At 37.7% G+C, this 14,300-nt stretch overlaps 1 protein-coding gene across 7 annotated transcripts in view; it reads left to right on the top strand.

Moving 5' to 3' along the window:
• The window catches only part of CDK19 (cyclin dependent kinase 19), a 127,299-nt gene that overhangs the window by 62,128 nt on the left and 50,871 nt on the right, over positions 1-14,300 (top strand). The window lies entirely within an intron of this gene.

Here is a 14,300-nt window from a genome sequence, read left to right as displayed (position 1 = left end):
CAAATGTTTTCTTAAAAGATATGAATGAACTAAGGCAGGCCTGGAATAGAAGTCACAGACATCTTCTGAAATAAGTTTTATTTCATTTTTGTCATAATAACTAATGACAACGGCCAGAAGTGGGGTTTCAGGTTTTGGTATGGATCTTTTTTTTTTACCTTGTTCCTTGGTATTTATTGTCAATTCTTCTGTTAAATTCCAGATGTTAGTATATTTGTGGTTTGGGGTTGTTGTTTTTTTTTTTTTCACCTTTGGAATAGTAACCATGAGCAAAAGCAGGAAGCAAGTACAACCCTGATTTTCATGCTACAATTATTACTTTCCTAAGGAGACAGCTGTTGCTTTGGCAGAGTGCTGAAATGCAATTAGATACAGTGTGAGAAGGAACACCTTGAAAAGTCTGTATTCAGCTATGTTTAAGGGAAGTGTATGTGTTCATGGAACTATTAAATATATATACACTCAAATGCCATGCATGAACTTGATATCTTGATAGGAAATACAAGATGGTATCTAAGATAACAATAACAAATACTCTAGAGAATTTTCTTGCCGGTGTTGTTATTTCCAGCCTGCAGCACCAGGTGTTTTGCATGACTAGTGCTGCTACTTTACAGGTCTTATCTGTTGTTGATGAGTTGCAGCAAAGCTGGTGCCCAATGTCTCCGTCTTTTCTCTTGGAACTTTGGGAGCTGATGGTTGCTGTTACAAAAAAGACAACTATTTTTCATGGCTCTGGAATGATAGTGCTTTACTAATGTTGGCATAATTAAGAAGGGAGAAGAACAGAAATTTGTGAAGTCTTAATGTATTCTTGGTATGGGAATAAATTTAAGTTAATGGATTCTGGGATACATAAGTAAGAGAAAGGAAACCATTTAAAAAATTGCTTTGGTACATTGGTGATTTAAAAGTGTATTCAGAATCTTTTGCCTTTTTAAAAATTATTGTGGATTTCTGAAGAATTCAGGTTTTTAAAATAGTTATTTTGTATCTTGAACAAGAAAAATACTCGTGCTATTCTGGATGCGTCCTGTCTGCTCTTGAAATTAAGAGTTAATGTAATCATTTAGTAACTGATTTAATTCTCAAGTTAACCAAAAATTTTATATATCTCTAATTTTTATTTATATGCTCTTACCTGTGATTTTTTTGCTTCTAAGAACGGTACCTCAGGCACAATTTCACGGGGATCTGTTTCTTGCATAATATGCAAATACCAACCCTTCAGTGTCATCTTAAGATGGGGAGCAGTTTGTCTGGTGTTTTTCTCTCAGCTGTTTTAATTTACATCTGCTGGAAAAATACTTTTATGTAAACCAAACTTTGCATCAAGACACCTTGTACTTTCCTGGTTTAATATAACTCTGTTCTTACTATTTTTAGCATGCATTTGGATGTAGACCAAAGATGGTGAGATCCATAAAAGTCATGTTTATGCTTATTTCATTGCTTTTTTTTTTTTAAATTAGCTTCCAAGAATATTTATCATAATATTAGCCAAATTCTCCTAATCCATGGAAATGACCTTTAGAACTTCTTTAACAAACCTTGCAGTGAAAAAACAGAAACATAGGAGGTTAGATACCTGTGAGAGTACTTGCTTAGAGGTATTTGAAAAACATTGTTTAAATTTTAATTTGGTACTGTCTTTAAATCAAAGAGTTTTTAAAGAAGCTAGAATACAAAATGCACTTTTTAAAAACCCTGGTTCTCAATGGATCCTTATTTTTAGTTACCTTAAAATTGTTCCTCTTAAGTTGTTTTTAAGATCAACGGTAGCCAGCAAAAGCATGACAAAGTAATAAAACTGGTGAACAATGTGAACTTGCAGACTTGCAATACATGTCCTGTCCTTGGGCTGAGCTAATGGATAGTTTCTACCACAAGGAGACAACCTCATTCCCCTCTTCACTACCACTAGGTATTGCCACCCATTTTAATGGCCTGGCAGGTGACACTCACCTGATTCATGGTGAGCTCATTCAGGGAGTTAAACCTGCAGAAAGTGTTCACTCTTCTCCTACAGAGCTCCTTTTCTGCAGGATTAGCTCCCTGAGGGATCTCACTGGGAGTTTACCTGTGTGTGAGCTGGCGCAGAAGAAGCGTGAGGCTGGAGGTGGTGACAGAAAGCTCAACAGGTCATTCTAGTGTCATGTGCTACTAGATCAGATTACTTTATTGTTAAAATGCACCTTTTAAATTCTTAGATGAAAGTGCAAGTGTTTTTAAAAGATTAAATTCAATTGTGCTTCTAAATCAGTATGACTTATGTTTACCTTGAATCTCTTCTGATGTAAGTCTTATGTTAGCTTAAACTCTCCCAACACAAGTCCAAATTTAGGGAAGTGCCCAAACTGAGGCAAATTATAACACCAAATAGACTTGTGCTCATACTTCTAGAAATATGCAAATAATTTAGTGTAGTGTATCTTTAATTTCTTGTAATATTGGGGTTGTTTTGTTTCTGGCTTTCTTATCCTGAAGGTAGCTGAAAGGTGCTAAGTGACATTTTGGGTATAGTTTTTTGGCTAATCTGTTAATTTCTGTCAGTTAAAAAATATTCAGCAGTAACTTCCTTTATGGCAAGATTCAAACCAGTACAGAATATGGGACAGGAGCATTAGTTTCGATTTCTTTGAATAGCATTGTGTCAGTTTATACACTCTGGAGTTGCATGGATTTTTATAGACTTAGGTCATTTGTTCTGTCAAGCCATTTGGAGTGGGATTTTGTTGTTGGATTGCATGTTGTTGGGCAATGATAACTTTGCCTTTTCAACATAGCAGCCTTTCTGAAAGCCATGCACGAGAGGAGGGAGGTTTTGCTGGCTCTGCTAGCTGCTGGGGCATTTCATTACGAACAAGAGGTTAATACGGATAGATGTTAGAGAAAGAACTTTTGGTACAAAGCTTTTGGTTTTTTAAGTGCTCTGTATACACTGTGGGCTGTCCAGTTGAATGAGATCTAAAATTATGCTCCCTACCTTGAGTCGATAGCCAGTTAGAAGATGCAGCATGTGGAGTACAGTATTTCAGGGTATTACAATATCTTTGTCCCCTCTTCCCCCAAATGCAAATTATTTAGATTTTATAGGAATGTTTAGCAAAGGCCTTACTTTGCAGAGACATCTAAAAATGGACATCTTCCATACACTGTTCCCAGTGTGCGTTCATGTTAGCAACAGAAAGGATTTGGGCACTTTTTCTTGTGCTAATAACCCTTCTGTAGTTGATGTTAGTTGCTTAAGAACAAAAGCAAACAGAACTGCTGCTTTAGAAAAGGCTGAACTGTTTCCTTTAGAACTTGATAAAAGCAATTTCTGTTTGTAATAGGATGTATTTTGCTGGAGGGAGGTATTATCTATGAGATGTTTTAAGTGCACAGAAACCATATTGAGGAATTCATTTAAGATTCCACTTATGTCCTTGAGCATTTCTTTAGAATAGTGCTTAATGTTATTAAAACTACTGGTTGAAAAATGAATGTTGGAAATCAAACTCACTAGAGAAGTGCAGAAGAGAAATGCAGATTTCCCCTTCCCCCTAGGATTGTGTTAAATGGTTGCTTTCAGCATTCTGAAATTGGAAACTTGGTCATTGCAATAGTCATATAAACTAACTTTGTAAAATGTACCAAGTTCCTAAAGTGTTTTTATTAAAATTTTAAATACTTGTTGACTCAGAATTTCTCAGTTTCTCTTGTATTGCCCCTCTACAGCTTCAGAATGTTTAAATTGACTGTGTATGTCGTTTTACAAATTAAAGAGATTAGCTTGCAGCAAAAGTCTTTTAGATGGAACAACAGTGATATAGGTGAAACTACTCAATGTTTGACATACCTTTGAACTCACAATTTTGATTTACATACAGAGGGCAGAGTTAACATGTTCTGATAGAACAAAAGGTGTCCACGAGTCTTAAATTGCAGAGATTTAAAAAAAATTAATTTTCACTCTAATAATTGATTTGTATTATTCTGTTTAGAAAAAGATTTAGGTGTCTAAAGTGTGAGACAGAGGGTAGATGCTAGACAAGGTGGTTCCCTGGACAGGTTTGGTTGTATAACTTACTGTTGATGCAGAAGGAGGTCATGCTGCCTCTACTCCTCTCTGCTCCACTGTGTTGTTCCTCCTCCTCCTCCTCCTCCTCCTCCTCCAAGCCGGGGATTGGCAAACCAACAGGAGTTAAAATTAGACTCACAAAGAAGAGGTTGATCTGTGTGCAAGTTCATTCCCTGATCTGGTTCAGCACGCAATTACACAAATGCTTATGTAAGGTGGATATATGGGCAAGATGGATGTACGTGTGGGAGCCAAGAGGACAAGGATGGGACATAAGGGAAGGGTAGACTTCTATTCTCAGTGACGTTGTCCTATTCTGCTGGCAGTGTTAAGTATGTGATCTGTAATCCTCCTCCTCCTCCTTAACCATTTTGGTACCTGTAAATTTGTTGGTGCCTAGCTTTTGGCCAGTAAGAATAAAATGAGCACCTGCAATTTCTCAACATAAGAAGTATAAGACTTGGTGGTTTGAGTTGTGTTTTTTGAAGAATCTAGTTACAGTTGTTTGAAATAATATTTCTGCCAGTGGCAGAAAGAAGAGTGAGCCTGTTTCTCAGGTCCTCCAGTTTACAGTCTAAGATGTCAGTATAAATACACCTTCTTTGGCGTTTAAAGCAAACGTGAACAGCGGTTGCAAGGAAAGGGTACTTTTCCTACTTCTGCTGTGGAAGAGAATGGGTGGTAATGTGGCAGACTTCTGCAACCAAGTGACTAAATCCTGAAGCAAATTCTGGATGTGGGGTCCTTACATACTGCAGGACAGCTCTTATGATGGTATTCAGTGAAGAAAAGTGGATGTAGTGGTAACTTAAGGATTATTTTTGTCACTTAGACAGCAAACCTTTTAGAGTTTTGAAGCTGATACGTACAGTAACAGAGTGGAGACAGTAATTGAGTTTGTGGCTTATATTACTAAGACATACTGGATAGAAGTAGAAGATAGGGAAGGAAAACAAGTAAAAGGAATCTCAGTGGGAAACTGAAGCAAAGGTGGATTTTTTTTTTTCAGAAGACACAGCTAATGGAGAGAGCAAGAAGAGCCAACAAAAGTCTTTCTGCAGTTCTGTTTTTCAGTCATCTCTGTGTACATGCCCTGCAACACCGTGCATCGCTTTTCCTTACTGGTACCCAAGACTGTCTTTTCTCAGGATTTTTGTGATGTCCCACTTCATCATTCCAGTCAGGCCCAAATCTTACTTGAGGTGGCCTTGCCTTGATGCTTCAGCTGTCGAGTGGGCTCAGCTGGTGATGCTTCCATATCCACGTGTGGTTTTCTCAGTGTAACCCTTTCTCTCCAAATCAGTCTTCTCTAATTTCACTAAGGGGTGGGAGGGAGGAGGAATCCAACTGTGGTGAAGACTTTGCCACAGGTTTCCCATCTCCAGCTTTTTTGTTACCATCCGCTTGCCTCTTAAACCAGAAGATCGTGTATGCGTTCTGTAGTTTGCTTCACTATGTCATCTGTATTAGCAGAAGCTATTTTCATTGCGTGCTTAAGCTAATCAGTTTGTGTTTCTTCCTGGAGTGGATTATGGAGTGTCCATGCACTTCTGCCACCTGCAGAGTTTATGGAGTGCTAATCTGGGCATTTTTGGTGGAAGGACATAGCAGACAGCTGAGGTTTGATACAATTTTCACTCCGCACGTCTGTTTATATAGTGAATGTCTATAGACAGCCTTTAGGATGATCAGACATGTGAGCTGCCAGATTGATGCTTCTTAACAGGTCCCCTGAATACCCAGCCACCACAGTAACAGTAAACCCAGTATTTTTCTAAGGGTAAATTTTTAGCAGAGCCAAGAGATGCCTGTGTGCTGACCGGTGCTGGCTCCAGCTGGCCATGGTTGCACTCAGGTCAAGCTGTCTTCTCTGGTGCTCCAGCTCCACATCTCTTGTGTGGAGCAGCGTGTAGTGGACAATGCAGTAGTTGTTCTTTCTCAGGGTTGTCTGGAAACTGTAGCTGTCTGGAGACTGTGGGTTTTTTCCTGTCAGAAGTAAAGCAGAAGTAAAGAACCTCCAAACTGAAGGAGCAAAGGCACAGCCTATTCAGAAATGATTAAACTAATTAGTGGTTCGTCCTCTAACTCTGATAATTTGTTATTTAAAAAAAAAAAAAATCTATTTATTATTCATTTATTCAGAATGAGTATTTTAAATGATCTGTCACGATGTTTGTATAGAATACCAACATTTTAGTAAATTTTCAGAAATTCAGTTATATTAAATTCAATAAAGCTCCAACAGATTTCAGATTTCTAGTTGACTGATCGACTTTGAGTTTAGGTATTAATTAAAAAAAGCAGTCATTTTCTCATAGTAATCCTCCTCTAGCCAGCATGTAAACCTGCAGTCTCTTACCATGGACCGGTACCTGGACTCTGCTCTGGAACTTTGCTGCCACGATCCACGACTCACTTAACCTGTCTTTGCCTCTGTTTCCCAATCTGTTAGCTATTTATGGGTCTAATTTGTAGTGTACTGCTTTATGTGTTATGCAATCTTTGAGTAAAAGCAGTATAATATGTATGGTTTATGTAGTTAACGATTTTTTTTGTTGTTTGATACTCTTCTTCTAATGAGCTGGAAGTATTAACAAAGACTAAGAATTAAAATAAGTTGTATGAAGGCACCAGAAAACTTCTTAAAATTTTCTTAAGTGAATACTGATCTTTTACTTCTGCTTTCATGTCAAAGCCTTTTAGAAATGAGAAAAGTCTCTCAGTGCTTATAGTATTTAACTACTCCCTTCTCTTCCTCCCTGTACCCTCCCAAGAAGATTTTCCAGGCCAATAAATAAATAGAAAAGTTACCTAAAAAGCAGCAGAACTGAAGTGGTTTTTAAATGTCCCACTTGCATTTTGCTAGGCAAGCAAACTGTGGGTTTGAAAGATAAAATGTAAAATGACAAGTGCAGGAAACTCCCCTTTCACCAGCAATTCTAAAAAAGGATTTTTATGTGCTGATATCAAAAGTAAATTTAGACGTAGGTTCCTGCATCCCTCTCTTGACAAGCAGCTGCTGCACAGGAATGCAGAACTGTTGGGTCCTGCCTTCTCCCAGTAATTTTGCACTGGCTTGAGAAGCTTCTTGGCCCTGTTCACCCATTTGGGTGCGCACACGCCTCCTATAAATAAATAACGAGTCAACCTGTCTGCCAGTTTCTTTAAACTTTTAAAAAACACTGTAATTGTAATCCCCACCATTCTGTGTCATCGTGTGTGTGTGCGCGCGCGTGAGACGGGTGCACGAATGTGTACAGACACGCACTCCCGATTCGCTTTCTTCCCTAGCTCTGTATGGGTTCGGGCCTCTTAATCTTTTATTATTCCATCTGCGTGATCTCTTTGGGGTGAAGGGGACTTTATACAGTGTCAAAGAACCTTATGAATGATCATACTCAGCTTGCAGATTTCCCAAAAGAAAGGAAATGCAAGCTAAACCTATGTATTTCGAGAGATTAGATTCCATGATAACTTTAGAAAGTGATTTGAATTTATTAGCTGAAAGGTTAACACATTTTTCCTCTTTTATATGTGGTTAGAGAGAGGATACACTTTTTTTATTTACTGCTGAGGAACAACAGTATGTGGGTGCTTATACATGTATTTATATGGATACATGCTTCTAGATAGATAAGCAGTAATTTTACATGCTGAGTAGCAAACTGAATTTTATCAGCATATGCTTTACTCCTTCTTTTTCTGTTTAAATATTAAGCATATATTGAGGGGCACCTACTAAAAAATAGTGTATTTCTCATTACGCAGAACTTTGCTTTTTTCCTTTGGTTGTAAAAACTAATCTTCACGTGATTTAGAAAGGTGTATGAAGACGTGCACAGAGTATTACCTCTATTGAGTATATGGAAACAGCAATTTTTCTGAGACTGACTAATGCATACCTTTTGGTTTGTGGCAAGAGTATTAAGAAGATGTTTGTACATTAATTTTTACTAATAAAAATAATTACAGTTGAAGAAAAATGTTTTACCTCAGGTTCTGAAACAAGCTTATGCCCATAAACCCCCGACTGGATATAAATTCAGATGAGTCAGAAGAAACAAAGGGACTGATTTAATGTTCTTTTGGCTGCGTTTTTGCTGCTAAAGTCAACAGATGACATACGGCCTCTATGAGCTTCATATCTCTTTTCCTGAGGTGGAAAAAGGGTGAGAGGAAGCCAAAGTATTAAAGTAATTCTACAATTTCTTTGGTCTTTTCCTGATACAGAAAAAACAGAAGGAAAATGTCATCTTTTCTAATAGCCCTAATTCAGATACCATCTGCTGTATGAAGGTTTCTAGTAAATACATGATGTATTTAGCTTAGTGCTGCAGCTAACCATTTGGAGTGAGCAAACCGGGTTTTGCATTCTAAATGAAAAATGCAAAATTTAGAAGAAGCTTTTAAAAGTTTTTCTTTTGTAAAAGACTTACCACTTTTTTTTCTGTTGGAGAAAGTACCCTTGGGATAATGGGATTGGCTACAAGTGTGTCTATCAGATTATTTCTTTTTGGACTCATTGCCTGTTCTGAATAAGGCTACGAAGGTTGACACCATATTATTGACATGTTCGTATTACAGGAATAGAAATTAATAAGGCTTAAAAGAAGTATGTTAAAATCAATGAAGACAACTATATAATATTTATATATATAATCGAGAAACATATAATCATATAATCGAGATATAATCGAGAAACTGAAAACACTGCATTTTTTTCTTCACGTTGCTTGCCATCTTGCACTTTATCTTGTGCATTTCTCTTCATTTGAAAGGATACTTTAGTTATTACTGCTCTACTAAGACATGGCAATAATGTTGCAGATTGTTTTGCATTTAAATTAAGCATCTTTGATCAGTGATCCAGGAAGCTGCAGTGACTAGCAAGGGATGTTAGTTTATTCCTACTGTTTTGTTATGTATGAACCTTGTCAAAGAAAGGGGCTCTGCTGCAGAAAATGACTGATCTGGTTTTCGCTGATGGCTTATCTTGGGGCCTCTTGTCTTCTCCAGCCTCCGTCCTTTCCACTTTCTGGCTAATGTTTCAGAAATCATTGGTCTTACTGTAGCTGTAAGACCAAGTACCGCAGTTACGTCAGTTAAAGAAAACGAAGGAAATCCTTTATACAGTCTGTGAAGTGGCCAACTATGTGAAGTGGTCCTCTCAGAAACTGGGCGCTAGGTCTTCAAATTCATCTGTAGGGAAGGTTATGGTAGTCTTATACTTGTTTTTTTCTGAATTTCACATAAAGCAGCTTGAAATTAAATTTTCAAGACATTTTAATAAATACAGGAACAAACCTTCAGCACATCTGGACCACTGGTAAAAGTATTTATAATATTGTTTCATCTATTAACAGTGAAACAGTGATGATTACCAGACGAGAAAGGCTTGTCATAGTGTAAGTAGTCAGTCTTAAACGCATACAGTTCTCTGTATACCAAACCTCTGTACTAACAGGGTTTTTAACTGTTCTTTCTCTTCTCTGTTGTTTTCCTGCCCTCTGGAAGCTAGAAGCCCATGTGAATATATGACAGGCATTTTGACAGACCCCTGTTCCGCTTTGTTCAGCACCTCAGTGGTGTTAGAGCACAACTCGCTATTACCTTCTGGTTTCCTTTCGGTGGCTTGTAGAAGGACTTCCCCAGCACTTTAGTAACGTTGCTGTGCTACTTTGTAAAGTAATAAAGAACAGTGGGGAAATGCTTTTACTCTGTTTAAGTAAGCTGATGGCATCTGAAAGATGGTTATTATATCAGGGATTATGGTTTTGTGTTCTCAAACAACCCTTCCCTCCCACCCCAAGCTAGCCCCCCTCTGTGATGCTTTGGTTCCTACTGGTATAATAAACTCTGAATTTAAATTTTGGTTGGTTTTGTATTAGTTTACTTTATTTCTATTTAACCAATTCTGGGGTTTTTTTGTTGAAGAGTTTCACCTAAAACAAAAAAACCAACCAAACAAAAAAATCAAAATAGTAATAAAAACAAAGTAAGGTGGTACAAAGAGTGTACTCTTGCTTATTCTGCTAGCTTAAATATGGAGCCCGAATCCCCAAACTTAGCATGATAATGTTCTATGTAGCTGGTGTTCTCAAATATAACTTATGTCTGAGAAAATAATTCTGAAAGACAATATTTTGCATTCCTGAAATTCCTCTTGGAATGGGGGGTTTCATCTACTCAAACCATTTTGTCTTATGCTGTAACTGTTGCCAAAGAATGGCTTTTTCACAAATGTGTCTTCTGTTCTACATTTTTCTTTAATCCATGAAACATGCTTGTACATTTTTACTTTGATTTGCCTTTCATATAGTTACTTTTGATGTAACAGTTGTGGATGATGATTGATAGAATTATGAATTAAGTGCAAACTCCAGTAGGTTACATTTTAATGAGCTGATACTGACTTCTAACGCTATGAAAATTATTTTTGTGGCTGTTAACTGTAAGTATGATTAGCTGTTTGCCAGCTCAGCTGAAATTAAGTCTCTTAAATGGGATGTTAAAGTTCTTTTTGCTTCTTGAAATTCAGGATGTGAATTCCAGTTTCAGCCCTAAAACTGCTTATCAAGTAAATTTTAATTTGAATTCTTGATAGTTAAAACCAAGAGAACTGCAGAGCCATTTAGGTTTTGGGTAATGTGCATGCTTGAAGTTCTGGTTATCTGGATAGTATATTAACTTTGCAGTAGCTTCTTACTAATTTTACTGTCAGCAAATACATATGCTGTGGCTGGCTGACTGCCACTGTTTGGTAGGGTGCAGGATTTACTTGGAAGCTTATTTTTCTGTGCGTGTCTCCTTGGTCTGGTGGGGAGCTCCTGTTCTTCTTCGGTGCCATCTTCTGTAGTGGCATGGGAAGGGCTTGCAGTAGCAGTGAACCTTTTAGGGGGTCTAAAAGTCATCTTTTCTATGCAGTGTAAAAATACTTTAGTGTATATTTCAAGTGGTGTGTTAAGTTTGAAAAAACCTTTAACAAATCGAGCTGTTTTCTAGTTTATCTCATTTTCAAGCTATTTCTCCTCCTACAGTGTGGAAGTTTTGGTGCTTATTTTATACCTGTCTATAGGGATATATATCCCTTTATAACCTGTAGTTTACTGAAGTGCTGATCCCCACAGTTCTGCTCACTTATGACTTTTCTTTTTGCTTCATTGGAGAAATACTAGATGCTACTCTCTGTTTCTCTCTCTGGGGTGGTGTACATGGGAACACTTGGAAAATTCTGCATTAACTGTTGAAATAGATTGACTAAATTCTGTTAAACTTCTTTGTGGCTGAGTGATCTGAAAACTGAGTTGTGCTCAATTCAGCTGTGCCAGTGCGAGGTGGTGCTGTCTGAGACCGCCCATCCCTGCACTGCGCTGGAGGCGATGCTGGGTACCACGCAGTCAGCGATGTGAGTGCTCTTCTCCGCTGTGGCTGTCCCAGCCCGTGGTCCCGGTGCTAACCTTTGCCCTTGACAAAGGTATATTTATTCCTGCTAAGGTGCTAAAGTGGGCTGGAGGGCTGCGGCAGAGCAGCCCGTTCACTGCAACTGTCTGCTGTCTGGGCGATTATCTCCAGCGGAGAGACAGCGTGGACTGCTAGAGGCAGTAACGTTTGAAACCGTACAGCTGTTTTTCTTGGTGCACACAACTTGGAACCCTTCTTCAGTATTTAGGTAGTTTTAATTTAATTTAGTTGAAAAACTTAAACTAAAGTGGAGGGTATGGCTACATGAACAAGTTACAGCAAGGCAGTCTAGGGTGTGGATTTACTCTGCAGTAGTTTCTCTGTAGTAACTGCTCACCTGCATGTTTTTATCCTGCAGAAAATGCATAGTCCTTTGATATCTCGCTCCATAATGAAAGTGAGATAAAATTGCCTAATGTACCATCATTAAAACTGGACAGCTACTGAGTTAATTTCCAAGTGCCTTACATTATTTCTGAGGATGATTTCATTAAAATGCTGGTAACTGAAATGTTGATATAATAATGACTGTATGGTTTTGCATGGGGGGGGGGGGGGTGTTTGTTTTTTTGTTTTTTTGGTGGTTTTTTTTTTTTTTTCCTGACTGGTACCCATATGTTGAGCTTGTAGAACAATTCAACCTTTTGGGTACAGTCCTCCTACAGTGCATGTCTAGTTCAGTCTTTACTATGCAAGAACCACTTCAGTCTTACATAAAACTGTGTTCAGAATTGGGGTCTGTGTGGAGGGTGTGAGTATCCCTTTTCATCTTATTAATATCAGATTTCAAGTTGTCAAATGAGTTGATAGCTTTTGGATTTTTAATAGCAGGGACATTACAGCCATTAAATCTGTATTAAAGCTCTTATTGCCTCTAATAAAGCTTCCCTTGACTTTCACCCCTGACACTGTGACTATTTTCAAAATGGATGTTGCAACTAATGGGCATAGCATATACACAACATGGGACAGAGTAACAGGGAGTGGAAAGCGCTCTGATGGTATGTTCTGAAAGCTAGGGCTTTTCTCAAAGGCATTTCGTTACACAGTATGCTTTTCAAATGTCATAATCTGGCTTTGGGGAATGGGAGTTGAGCACCTAGCCTATTTATGCAGTTTGAAAAAAGAAAATAAAAATTCCCACAAGGAGTTTATTTGCATTTTAAGCACTTGATGTTTTGTGAGAATGTCCAAGGACTTACTGGCAACGTCAACAGTAAGGTAAACCATAAACCTTGAGCACTAAAAACATAGATGTTTTTCCTAATAAACTGGGGCAAATTTGCTGTAGTAAGGACAATCATGTCTTTCTTTGAAAGTGTACTATGTATTTGGAGTTGTTTAACTTTAAAAAAAAAAAAAAAAATTAGGACAGCTTGACCTGCCACACTTTAACATGCTCGTGTTTTTGGCATGAATCACAGAACGTTTCTCAGGAATTGGCGGTATCTCACAGCCACTGCATGTCTATGCAGGTTGTTTTTAATTTTTAAAAAGGGCATAATTGTTGAATGGAAAAATATTATAATTAGTTCTGAACTATTTCAGATTTTGTTTTCGGCACGTAGAGCCTTCTTCACAACTCTTCTCTGTTTTCTTTCTTGACGCAAATCTTTCATTTGCTTCCAACTTCCTGCTCTTCTGCCCACGTTCCCTTATCTGTTGATCTGCCTTTTGCCACCTCTTTAACATTACTCATATAACCTTGACTCAGCTTTGACTTTCCTAAAAAATTCCTTTTTCTTCATCTTCACAACCTTAATTACTGCTCCTCCCTTTAGCCTTTGCAACTTTGAGCTCTGCAGTGGCTGGTACAGGTAGAATGCTATGTTTCATACCTTGACTCACACAGGGGGGAAAAACTCACTTGCTCCAGATGGAGTGACCCTCCATTATTTTAGGATCTTGTTAAAAGTACCACACTAATTAAAAAACTTCATGGACTCATTAAAACCTAAAGGTCTCTAGATTCTGAAGTTGGTAATGGTCCCTGCTGTGGTGGTTCTGCCTCAGAAAAGATTTTGAGACTGGCTTTCTTAAGGCTTTTGCATCTCAAAACAGCTTTTCTGTGTTTCCCCACTCAAAATTTTATGTACCGAATCTTCTTTCCCTATGCCTTCTAGCTTTCAACTTCCACTAGTAGCTTTAAGAATGAATAGTGTGATAATGGTCACGTATGTTTAAGCTACTGCAGTCTGTAGTTCTCACATGTCTTAGTTTACATCTAATTCTTGTAAAGTATTTGGAGATTATTGGGAAAGTCCTTTATGAAATAAAAAGGGGGTTTTATCCTTTTTGGGTTTGGCAGGCCTCTTTTTTTCTTTTCTTTTTTTTTTTTCTTTAAACAGCAGATCACTTGTTGTCCTTACACTTTAAAAACAAAAAACCCCAACCAAACAAAAAAATTTAACTTTCCAGAAATGTTTGTGTTGTTTATATTATTGGAAGTATATGTATTACTGACTACAGGTTTTTTGGAGATGTCAAGCTGATCCCATATAATGATTAATTAACTTGCAGTTATTTTGCATGGCAAGTTTGTAAATGTGTCTGAAAAATCTTCAACCACATACTTCAGTCCAGAATTGGCCTCGATTGGTGATAGATTGAAAAACCTTTTAAAAGTTGGTGCTGAAAACTGGCTATAGGCATTCCAAGTCAATAACTAATTAGCTCCTCCACATGGTATTAGATACAGTACAGCAACTTCAATTCAATGTGTAAGAGAGGTTTTGATGCTTACTATTGAACTATTATAAAAGTGTTGCAAATAACT

This window comes from Aquila chrysaetos, chromosome 2, assembly GCF_900496995.4.
Source record: "Aquila chrysaetos chrysaetos chromosome 2, bAquChr1.4, whole genome shotgun sequence".
Taxonomy (NCBI): Eukaryota; Metazoa; Chordata; class Aves; order Accipitriformes; family Accipitridae; genus Aquila; species Aquila chrysaetos.
The sequence above is the reverse complement of the archived record's forward strand: the minus strand, read 5'-3'. Positions and strand labels throughout refer to the sequence as shown.